Here is a 12,864-nt window from a genome sequence, read left to right as displayed (position 1 = left end):
AATCCAAGGTTGCCTTCTTGTCTTTTGGGCAAAGGAACTCATTCTTGATGCCTATCCCTAAGAATAAAGTTGTCGGACCCTCTGCAGAGAGGTTTGACTCTGTGAGGTGACTGTGTCCCACTCAAACCCTGGTCTGGAAAGTACATAAAACACCAATTCTTACCTCTCCCTCATTCTCAGAAGGGTAGATTAAAAGTCAGAAAGTCAGGAATTGCCAAATTTGAGAAAAATTCTTTCTGTCATTCAATGTGCCAGTCTACCTCTAAAAGAAATATTCAACATTCAATGTTCACATCTTCCTCTCTATTATCTCTAGATTTTCCCTTTCAGGGCATCTCAAGATATTGAGAGCTCATGAAAAGTTCCAGATAAAGATGCAAGATGCTGAAGAATCAATAGCATTTATTGAGTGCCTACTAAAACCAGACGCTTTTCTAAATCCTTTGCTTTACATGCATAACTCAGTTAAGAAAGAAATCACAGTGACAATTGAGCTCTCATTGACTGCAGCATGGAAGTAACAGACTGGCAAAAATGTAAGAAGCTATGCGTGCAAGCACAGCTTCTTTTAATGGTCATGGAGAAACATAATCACGGGGCCCATTTTAATTACTTTATTCTGTCCAACCTCCCCTCCCTGCCTTGACAAGCATTTTGGCATTCTTCCCCACACCAGCCAAGCCTTCGTGTCCCCTTTTCATTAACTTCCTGTAGGTTGTGACTGGCTGAAGCATCACTCACACCCATTACCTGGAAGATCCTTCTTAGGCAAATGATGCAACTGGTTGAGTTTCTGAGATAGCAGAGCTGTTACTTGGAATACAGTATGGCTCGGGAAGAAGTCTGGTGACAAGTGCAGAATGGGAGCTCTCCAGAACAATGTCTGGTTGTCACGATGGCATGTTGGAAAATTGATCATTTTACTCTGCCTAAAGAGAAACCTGCGCATGTCACCACCAATCATGCAAACTAGACTCTCAAAATGAGATTAGGCTGAAACATAACCAATCAACGTGGGAGTCTCAGTTGCTCTATGACTTCATTTAAAGTTCCAGTGCCAGCAGGAAGAAAAAAGAAATCAATAATACATTTTCTTTGTCATCAATTTTGCTTTTTGCTAAATGAAAATGCTTGAATTCCGTCTCTTGTTCTGCTCTGCATGGAAGACGTTACTTCTCTCCACCTTCCTCTCTTTTTCCCCATCCAGGGGTGACTGTTGAACTCATGCAAGGAGCTTTCTGGAGGTCAGAGTTGTACATATGGCCCCTTTGCACTAAGGACTTGAAAGTATTGCAAAGGAGGACATCTCGGTTAACCAAATATTTGCAGAACAACAGGCCTCACCCGGCAGGCTTTCCTGCTGCAGTAGCAAGTTGTCAGCATGCTTTGTGTCACCCTTGGCTGCTCTGGTTGATGGAGACTTATTCCACACAGCTCTCAAGGCCCCGAGAGTGCACCCCCAACCCCATGCCCTGTGGAGGCTGGAGTTGCAGGTCTCATGGAAGGGAGTCTGAAAGGGGAGGTGGGCCCATGGGAACTCATTCATGGGCTGTGGTTACCGAAGCTGCAAAGAGACCTCATTATATACGATGTCGTCACCTTTTCCTCCACAGAAGCACTGAAAGAGTTTTGCTGAACAATAGTAAGGACTTGCTTCCCAAGTAATTTCTCAGCAGTGACCTTTCAGAGCCTCGGCAACTTTCCATGTATACATCCTCCAAGACAGTCCCAGCCAGGACTTTACTTAGTTGGCTATATTTGAAAAGAAAGAAAAAGAAAAATTTGCAATAGAGAGAAGCAAAAACACAGTTCCATGGACTGAAAACTCATTTCCTGAGGAGCAGGAGCCCGTTGCCTTGCTCTCTGGGACTCAGCGAGCTCCAGGAAGCTCCACCAGTCACTTAATAAGTCATCGAGGACGTGTGGTTTAATTAACTCGCCCAAAATTCCTCCTTTCCCTTTCTCACTTTTGCTATTAATATTTTTCGATATCTGATAATGCAGTGTAGTTAATTCTTTCTGGCTTTATAATGAACACTGCCATAATGAAAAAAGGTGAGCAGTGCTTCAGGCAGCTTTTAATTATCCAGCCAAGCAGGTAAAAGCACTTTATTCTTCTCTTTTTTTCCCCTTACTTAGCAATTAATGGAGGAGCTCTGTGGCACTTACTGTACCTTTTTTGTTTTCTAATGGATGATGCTGCATGGAGCGGGAGGCCTTACTGTACCCCCGTTACTACCAACTGAAACCATCGGAGCCTGCATCGCTGCCTTTCAGGCCCCTGGCTTGTCTGGTGGAAGAGCTCTGTGCTGACTGTAGGTTTATCTAATTAAAAAGCTGAGTTACCTAGAGTTTTGTTACCAATTCCCTGCCTTGCATTTTTCTGTCTTTGCATCTATGTCCAGAGGCCCCCCAAAATGCTTTTATATAGCCCAGCTGCTCTTGCTTTATTATAGACATTTCCCTGGCTCTATTTAATAAAGCCATTTTCCTTCTGTTCCCCACGTTAAAAGCTGCCATGGGGTTTTCTTTTTACTTTACAGGCAGGGAAACTGAGGACCAAAGAGATTATCTGCCTGGCTGAAAGCCTTTCTTCTGGCTCTGATGATGGAATCTCTGAATATGGGTTGTGACATCATCAAGTGAATTATAAAGCTACCTTACAGGTGGAAGATGCAGTGAGGAAGGGGTTTAAAGACAATGTTAGCCACTTCCAAGTCTATTAATTGATAAAGTCACAGGGAGAATATTTTCACCATGGGTGGGATTACTGCATGATTTTATTTTTGTTTTGCAAATATTGCACAAAAATTTATTTTGGGAGAGCACAACATATTTGTGTGTGTGTGTGTGTGTGTGAATGGCTTGATAAAAACAAATCTTTCTCAGACTGTCTGCCTGTAGCTCTCTGGAGAGAGACTGGGCCAATTTTTTGGGAGGCCCCAAACTCTCTTAAGATTCAAAGTTGGGGACCAGGTGTACAGAATGGTCCTGTGCAAAGTCAACCTGACATAACACATAATGGGAACATACCAAAGAAGAAGGCGGCATGAACCAGTGATCCAGGCTCCTGAGTTCCTGGGTTGGCTATCCATTATCCTTGCCTGGTGATATACATGTGCTAGGACTAAGGGTCCGGCATCTAAGAATTAACTAAAAGAGACCACTATTAGGACCCAAGGTCTTCTAAAAATGGTTTATAATGTGACATTCATCACTCGGGTATTTGTCTAAATGTTTCTGTTGTATAATGTCCCTTTCTTGATAAGCTTTATGGAAAGAAATTTCAACAAAATGCAAATACTGTTGCATACTTCATGTCAAACATTTTGTGCCTTCTTACTACAGATTAAGAACTGGCTTGATGAAGGTCACTAATGCCTTTGTGGCAATGGGACTTGAGCATTGAACTTAACAGATCCTTGGTACTCATTTTGAAGTTCTGGTTGCTAGTGACTCCTGTCATGTGATCTTAATAAAGCTGAGGTTAAAAATAACTACTTGACATTTTTACTGCCAGTGCAAACTTCAGCAGTAGCAATAGCCATGTTAGATGTGCAAAGCTGCCTGGAGTTGCAGTAAGTAAGTAAGTTCCAGGCCACCAAATCTTCCCAAGTCTTAGGGAGAATTCTGAAATGCTACTCTGCAGGTACCACTGTGGTCTCATGTCCATGGGATGGTGCAAGACTGGTCTGTAGCTGTGACCTCTTGGGTAGCCATGATGCTGGTGGAATGATCTCACATTCTAGTGCTGCAAGAGACCTTAGAGAGCCTGGCTGGCCCAACAGCCTCAGTGTCTCAGAGGTTCTGGGACAACTGGGGGAGGGTGGTAGCTCCAGGGTGATACCCAGTCTTTTCTGTTAAGTGTTTAAGTTGGTGAAGTCTGTCAAAACAGCCTGAATTTGAATAGTGTTTTGATGCTTTCCAAACAACAACACGTCCGTCCATTATCATGCCTGAGTCAAATAATGGTTTCAAATGTCAGTCAGGAAAATGTTTCATTCTTCCCATTTTGTTGATGAAAAAGTCAAAACAATAAGAGGTTACCTCCCTTTCATGAGGAAAGACAATTTTGCCCTCTAGGGGACATTTGGCCCATTTGGAGACAGTTTTGTTGTCACAACTGGGAAGGGGGTAGGTTCTCTGGTATCTAAGGGTAGAGGTCAGGGTTTCTGCTAAACTTGGAATGCACAGCCTCCCATGATACAGAATAATTTAGCCGAAAATGTACATCATGTTGAGAAATTCTAGTATAAGAGCATCCAGATGATCAGAGGAAGAGCTGGTGACTTTTAGGATTGGTGTCTATTCTTCACGACACCCATCACTTATTAAATGTTTGCAGGGGCTGAGCACTGCTCTCAGAGTTTCATGCCCATCAACTCAATCCTCAGTCCTGGGTGATTTGCCTTTGAAATGAGGACACTGAAACTCAAAGTCTTCCTAATAATTAACTTTGCAAAGCATGGTGGCAGAAATAGTGATAGAACCTGTGTCATCTTACCATAAGTCCTCTACTATTGCCAATTTCACACATGGCTCTCTGTACCTTAACAGAGTGAGGAAACTATGCAGCTTGACCAACACCATGTATGGAACAGTATTCCTCATGGACTTTATGGTGAACAGTCAGAGGTTTCAGCATCTCTATATAAAGCAAAATTCAAGAACATTGTGCCCTTCTATTCTTTTCAAACATTTGGTGCTCTCTCACCAAATCTCTTTGGTCATCAGTATCCTTGCCTATAAAGTAAAGAGAATAACCCTATGGCTGCTATTAGCACTGGGAACAGAAGGAAGATGGCTTGATTAAATAGAGCCAGGAAACTGCTAACACTAAAGTGAGACCAATTGAGCTATACAAGCATTTTGGGGGGCCTCTGAATGCAGATGCAAACATAGAAAGACGCCTGATACCCTCAAAATTTTCTACTCGTTTTTCTGCTCTTATAAGTATGACACAATGAATACACATACATTATTCACTCACTAGTTCATACATTCTCTCAAAAATATTTTATCAAGTATTGACAATGCAAAAAAAGATATATATTCTGTTATTCTCAAGTTCCTGGCACTCTATTGGCTGAAACAAGCTTAAGAAATCATTACATTACAATATACTCAATGCAGTGATAGACATGTGACCAGACTGTCACAAGAACACAGGAAAGGGTGTTCTGTTTCTGGGGGTGGGGGTGGAGAATCAGACAAGGCTCTTGGGAGAGAATAACTGAGTAGGGTTTTAAAGGCTGCAATGAGCTAGCCAAGTAGAAAAGGGGAGAAGAACTAGCATGAAAATAGAGAGCTGTGTGTCCTCTGCAGAGAAGTGCAGACAGTTCAGTACTCGGGGAGTGGAAGCACAAGCAGTGGGCAGTGGGAAGACCTGGCAGAAGCTTGAAAAGGGGCTTGCAAATGCTAGGGGCCCATTGAGGAGGAGAATGAATTTTAATGCTTAGGATACAAAATCCCAGGGCAAGGCCCCTGATCCTTTAGACTCAATTGTCCTAAATCCATTGTGAGAGACAAGGCTGGAGACAGAGGGGTCAGCTACGAGGTTGTGGAAGGAGTTCAAGCCAAGAGCCTAGACTCAGAGTTGAAGGAAGGAATAGATTGAGTGGTACTGGGAAGGTAAACTTGGCAGAACTAGATGTCCAGATCTGGGAGGTAAAGGATAAGAATAAGTTACATTTGGACTTGTATGAAACATTTGTCCAGGGGCAAATGGATATACAAGTTTGAACTTGGAGGGAGAGAGATAGCCAACAGATAGGATGTGAGGATTATCAGCCAAGAGGCAGGAGTTACAACAATGGAAACCAGTTGAACAAATTGGTCCTTGTGTCCATCCCAATCCGGTTATCTGTGACCAAAGTACTGGAGAGAAAGATGTATAAACATGGCTTTTGGGTGTTCACCCATACAGACGATGGAAAGTATTTAAAGAAGTCACTGAAAACTGAACAAACAGCCCAAAACAAGGCAGCCACGGCTGGGCAATCTAGCTGGAGAGTCCTAGTTCAGGAGAGCACCACGTAGAGGCTTGACAGAAGCTTCCTTCTTCCTCCCACTTCAAAGAGAATGGCTGTTCTTTGGGATACAAGGTCAACTGTTTGCCAACTGTACAGTCTTCACTGGCTTAGAAGTGAACCCTTCTTAATCTGAATGTTTACTTAGGGGCTATGCATCATGGCAGATCCTAGCTGAATTTAGACTTCTGTCCTGGGTCTCAAGATTACTGAATTTCCTATATCATTCCTCTTTTTACTATGTGCTAGTCCTTCCTAAATGGCTGATTATGGGCATGAATGTAGTCACATGCAATCACAGTCAGATATGACTGTGAACACGCAAACAAATACATCCCCCTCATCTGCCTAGTCAATGCACATGCTTTAAGTTAGAAAAACATGTCCTTCCCTATTAACACCTGGTACCTGGTATAAAATAAACCCAGCCATAGTAATTATTCTAGAGCCGTGCAGCAGCTTTCTTCTGACCAGTGTTGAAGGCTGGTGCCAGTCACCATAACTAGGTGTGAATTAACACAATGGCCTTCCAATAGCAGAGCCTCCTGGGCTTGTGTTTGAAACACAGGGCTGTGTTTTAGAGCTGTGGATAAAGTTCATTAATAGGTGTGAGCACAGTTCTCAAAGGGCAGTTCTGCCATATTTCCAGTCACTGTTCAGAATTCTCATTAGTCAATTACCTTGCTCCCGTCCGCCTGGTTCCTGCTGTAATGTATATTTTAAAGTCTCTGATAAGACACAGCATGCTTTAAATATACCTTAATGTATTGGAAATGCACGAGCCCCCTTTGGGTTTATATATCTTAACCACTGGCCAATTTTGCAAAGTTATAAATAAATGTTACAGGCATCAGCTGCAGTAGTAGAATCAGCTGGGGATATTTAAAAGCCAGTCTGAAGTCTAACTTACCTTTAAATCTGCGATATCAAGCATGGTGAGCAAAGCAGGCAGGAATATGCAGATGATTTCTTGGTAATAAAATCAACAACCTTGACACATGAAGTGAGATTGAGTGGGAATAGGGTTGGTGGGGGAAGCAGCTTGGTTGAATTAACAGGTATTTATGTGCAAGTGACTGTACTGGGCATGGTGGAGGTACAGAGTGGTGCTGACTTTCAAGGAGTTCATGAGGCTGCATAGTGCTATGGTGAGATGAGACAAGGACATAGCGAATTAGGTTGGGGTGGGTACTACTGGAGAAAGACAAAATGTTACGGGGGCCAAATGACAGTTCCAATAAGATTTCTTTGAGAAGACAGGCATAGAGATGAACTTTGAAAAACAGGCCAGATTTTATAGACAGAAAGGAAATGTGGAAGTGATGGGGGGGTGGTAAGGGCAGGAGCAGAGAGTGGGAGGTGGGAGACAATTTCAAGGTGTGGCACACAGTCCAGTTGAGGGGGAGTTCTGGGTGCCTAGTGGGGAGAAAAGGCAAATGAGGCTGCAGGGCAGCTGGGGACCAAGTCGTAAAAGGCCTTGATTGCCGACATAAGGAGATTTTAAATAACTCAGTAAGAACGGCTTTTGAGCAGGGGAACAGTAAGATAAGAGTTAGCCTTCAGGAGGACTTACTTGCAAACAGGAAGGGCAAGAATGGGGAGACACAGGAAATGAGGAGACCAGTTGGTGCTGTGGTTTGAATGTGTCCTCCAAAGTTCATGTGTTGGAAATTTGATCCCCAAGGTGGCCGTGTGAGGAGGTTGGGCCTAATGGGAGGTGTTTAAGTCACAGGACCACTGCCTTTGTGAATGAATTAAAATTATTTTTAAAAATATCATGTCTGGAGCTCGGCATGGTTGGTGACCACCTTCAATCCTGGCACTTGGGAGGCTGAAGCAGAAAGATCATGAGTTTAAGGCCAGCCTGGGCTACATAGACAGACCTGTGTCAAAAAAGCAAAAAAAACCAACAGCAGCAGCAAAAACAAATAGAATTGTGTCTGAATTGAACATGTACAGGCTTTTTCTTTCTTGTCATTTTTCTTAAAGGATACATTATAACAATTATTTGTACAGCATTTACGTTCTGTTGGGTATCGTAATTAATCTAGGGATGATTTAAAATACAGGGCAGGATGTGCATAGGTTATATGCAAATGTCACATCATTTTATATAAGGGGTTTGGGCATCCTCGGATTTTGGCATTCCAGGGGTGTCTCCATGGATAGTGAGGGACAATTGTCACCTACATATATCCATACATGTACATTTATGTCTGCACACTGTCTTTCTGCCTCCCTAAGTGACTTGCTGCAGGAATTGGACCATACACAATTGTGGGGACCACTTAAACAGAATTTGAGAGGCTATCTGTCATCTTTCATCTGACACTGATGCCTGAAGTCCACAAGGAAGACAGTCAAGAAGAGAAGAAAAGACCTTTCTTGTCCTGGGAGACCGTGGGTGAACAGATCCCCTAAGAAGAGCTGGAACCCGCAAGGGCAGACAGAACCTGTAACAGTTCTCACCACCTTTAGCCTTCACCAGGGTTCTGCCAGTGAAATTAGCACCCTTCATCATGGAACTGAAGTCACACTGGTCTAGGAGTCTGGGGCTGGTGGTGAGGGAGGGTCCAGGGGAAGGTGGAACAGTTACGTGGCCAGAAGTTATGTATTACCAAAGGGAGGTGACCACAGAAGAGTGACAGCCTGTTGGAACTCAATCACCTCCTGCCCAACCCACTGCTATTTCATATGCATTTAAATCTAATTGACTATTCAGTACAACCCCAAATAGGGAATATTACTTTTCCCATGTTACAGCCAGGGAAACTGGGGCTTAGAGAGGTTAGGAATGGGTTCAAGGTCACACAGCCAGAAAGTGTTGAGCCTGGGCTTGCACTTGATTTAGTGTGGATGCAGTTTCTTTTAACCACTGTGATAGCTGGGGCATTCCCAGTTCTCACAGTACACCATGGGCTTTAAGCAAATGGTAACTAAATCAGCTACTCGATTTATGGATGAGTGAGGGATAAATGGAAGGATGGGTGGACAGATCTGGATAGGTGGTAGAACTGAGGAGTCTAGGAGAAACTGAGGTTTCAGGGGAAATGATGGGTCAGGGGGAAGTAGAGGGTCACTTACAAGGGCAAATTTAACTCTGTGTCATGCTAATCTTTGGGCAGGGGAGAGAATCAAAGTGAATGCCCAATGAGTGCTGAGTCTAGCTTTCTTTTGCCACTGAATTAGTTCCATGAAAAGCTGTGTTTCTCATGGATCACCATTTGTATTATTTACTGGGGCCTGTGTAAGCAGTAAGCCAAGGATCAGACGTCTGATGCCTAATTCTGCCTTCACAAGCAACTTGCTGGTGGACTTGAGAGTCTAATTCTCCATCTGCCCCTGCAATGAGCGTGCTTGCCGGGCCATTGTGCAGGGATCTGTCCCTTACCTTGTGCCTGAGATTCAACCAGAGGAAAATGAGCCCAGCCCTTTTCTCCTCAGTTAACTCAGACTGATTAGCTCTGAGTGCAGGCATTGTATCCTTAGGAACAGAAGCAACCCTTGGACATTTCAAGACTACCCCCATGAATGCAATTAGGTTATTGAATGCAGGCCTAGACAGAGCCCCTTGTTGGCTGCCTGCCCCTCCTAGTGTAGGAAGCACTTCCTCAGAGTGGGAACTGGGCTCAGGACGGAATCTTCCTTCTCTCCCATGCTTCCTGTGTAAGGGAAATGCACAGCTTCCATCCACACTCTCCTGCTCCTTGTCGGGCTGAACCCTGCCCTCTCTGTGAGGCTCTGGGGGCCTGTGACATTACCTGCCAACTCCCAGGAGAGGCTCTGGGCCACAGTTGTGAAGCCCGAGAATGATGACCACGCAGCAAGAGACAGTGTGCCAGACAGGGGAGCTGCAGTGCTGGCATGATGGACTGGGCTGGACCAGCTATGTAGAGCAGGATGTGCCAGGGCCTGATGGAGGTGCTTCTCAGGCCTGAGCACCCTTGGTGAGGGGCCCAGTACACAGTTAGCAGCTGTCATTTGTATGTCTGCATTCTCCAGAGCTGTGGAGCGAAGAGTCTTAGAAATTCCCCAGGCACCTGAGCATCCCACTGGCAACAATTAACCTGGGCAATACTAGGTCAGCAGCTTTGCAGAGGCTGTGTGCAGGTAGCATGCTATAGGGCATCCTGCTACTGTTGACTCCAGCCCACAGAAAGCCTGACATGTCCCTAGTGGCAAAAGAAAGCTGGGAGCAAATCCTGTCTGCATCACAGAATCCTTAGGCTCAGTGTGACATTTAGCAGTCACCTGGTCCACTCATTTGCCTACAGGCAGGCCTGGACATAAACCACCCTGGACAGAAGAGAATCTGTCCTCTTTTTCAGCCTTCAAAAACCTTCACTCTCAGAAAGACATTTCATGTATGCCCTTAGTATCTAATATTCCTCAACTGGAGACAGTTCTCCTTGGAGCTCCTCCTGATGCCTCTGGCTCCCAGTGGTTCTCTTATTTGTTTTTCACAGAGGTGGAGGGAAGAACCTGTGATGTGTTATATGCAAGGAAATGCTAGCGCCTGCTCAAATGGGCTTCTCCAGAGCTAATGGCACATCTCTTTCACAGCTGTGGGTTCAGCGATATCACACTGGTACCCTACAACTAGCCTGGTATGAATATTTACACCATGGAAATTGGCAAACACTGTAAATCATGCCCCCCACCTCTACCGAGAGCCTCTTGTCAGTTGTTCCATATTAACCAGCACAGATCTTAGGTAACAATTATTGTACCCTTGCCTTTAGGGACTTTTAAGTTCAGCTTGCTCATAGATAGGACTGCAATTTCCCAGATAGCAGAGGCTATGGCCAGCAGTCTCCACCACCAGGGCTTTCATATAGCTGTTGCATGTTGACCACAAGCTGAAGGAGTGAAGAACACACATCAGATCATTAGGATGAATGACTGGTTTTTATCATCTAAGTCATAACTCAACCTCAGATTTGACTGTTTGAGTCAGATTTGCCAAACAGGGGATATGTTTATGGGAGTTAGCTTCAGGGCTGTACAATTCAATTCAAGAAGGATTTATGAAACAACTATTCAATATTCACTTTGTTGTAGACTTTGGAGTCAGAGAGAAGGGGGAGTTATGTGTAGCAGCAAGCCATCACTTCTATCCTCAAATAATTTACCAATTGATTTGGAAGATACACATGCATACAGAGAGTTAGAGGTCAATATGAGTGCTTTGAAAGACTTGTGCTTGAGGGATTTTGAGTGATCATAAAACAAAGCAGTTGTAATATGGAACTTTGGGGTCAGATTACCTGTGTCCAAACTCCAGACCACCACTTAGTAGCTATGTGACCTGGGAAGAGTTGCTTCACACTTCCTACCCTTCCTCACCATAACTAAGGCTCCTTATTCTAAGGGGATAATGAAATCTATCTCATAGAGCAGTTGTCAGATTCAATGTGTATTTATAAGTCACTTAGCTTGTTACCTGGAATAGAACATGCTGAAAAAATACACAGTTGTTGTACTTTTTATCATCTAATCTAATGGCCACTTTTTGAAAATGAAGAAGCTGAGTTCCAGTAGTGAGAAAATGACTCTTTACCAATTAATAGAAGGCCTGAGATTAGCAACAGTAAATAATTTTGTCACAGGTGAGGGCACATGCTACAATCACCCATATGCCCCCAAATCTCAAATCTCAATGGCTTGACACAATAGATATTATTTGCTATTAATGAAAATTTTGATACAGGTCAGCTGGACCTGCTCTATTCTTCAGCTACCTCATCTGAACCCCATGGCCTCCAAGACCAAGACCACCAGAAAGGTGGCATAGATAGAGATGGAGGAGGTATGCCAGCTCCTCACTGCCTTGGCTAGTCTGTAGGCCAAAACTAGCTAAGAGAGGCTTAGAGTATGGGCTGGCACAAAGCTGTTTGATGAGCACAGTGTCTTCCGCATGAACAGTACAGAAGATTTTACAAGCAACCATTTAATTAAGTGATTCATAGCAGGACCGATACTATATATGAGAATTTGTGATTAAGTCATCTACTGAGGGGTATAGACAGGTGCTATGGGAGATTAGAAAAGGGGAAAGTAAGGGAAGAAAAAGGGCACAGCCATCCTTGTTTAAGCAGTATTTCTAGCTCAGGACCTTGAGCTAGAGCAAGACCAAGAAGGGAGGGTGGAATCAGGAGATATGGAAAGGAGAGATAGAGAAGAACCCCTTAAATGGCATGAACAAGAAGAGGGACCCCTGCAGTGAAATTCCTTAGCATTTTGAGGACTTTTACCATCCCCACCCATCCTTCCAGGGGTCAGGGTGGAGGGCAGAAGAAAGACACCACTGTGGTCAATGGCAATTCCCAACAGCCCAGGCCACATTCCAACTTCTTCCTCTTGCCCTCATTTGGAGAAACTTCTAAGGAGCCCAGGTGTCTTCTTGGCCCTGAAACAAATGCTTCATGATGAATCACAGTGGGGTAGAAAGAGCCTTGGATGCAAAATTAATAAGCATTTCCTGTTACCACTGTCCATGACAACTCCTGTGACTTTGAGCAAGCATCTCTATCTCTCTGGGCTGCAGCTCTTGTAAAAATCAGGAGTCCCTTCAGCTCCTTTCTGGGTCTGATTCTCTGCCTCTAAGCCTCTCAGAGCCATCATTTATAACACAGGGTAAAACCTTTGGAGGGATGGTCTGGGACTCTCCTCAGGTAATGACCCAGGGGAGAGAGGATTTGGCCAGAGACCTAGCAGCTTAGAGGGTGAACAGAATTAACACAGCATATGCAAATCCTTTGTGAGGGGCCAAGTTTACATCAGAATGAAGACAGAATAAAGGAGGCAGCTCTGGAAGCTGGGCCCAGGCTCATAA

At 44.1% G+C, this 12,864-nt stretch overlaps 1 long non-coding RNA gene across 1 annotated transcript in view; it reads right to left on the bottom strand.

Moving 5' to 3' along the window:
- Window positions 1-382: 382 nt before the first annotated feature.
- LOC141417958 (uncharacterized) overlaps window positions 383-12,864 on the bottom strand; it is a 155,342-nt gene continuing 142,860 nt past the window's right edge. The window contains exon 4 of the long non-coding RNA XR_012442559.1: window positions 383-1,752. This is a non-coding gene — a long non-coding RNA (uncharacterized lncRNA). The remainder of the gene's footprint in view (window positions 1,753-12,864) is intronic.

This window comes from Castor canadensis, chromosome 2 (genome assembly GCF_047511655.1).
Source record: "Castor canadensis chromosome 2, mCasCan1.hap1v2, whole genome shotgun sequence".
NCBI lineage: Eukaryota > Metazoa > Chordata > Mammalia > Rodentia > Castoridae > Castor > Castor canadensis.
Note: the sequence above shows the minus strand (reverse complement) of the source record. Positions and strands in the feature narration are given on the sequence as shown.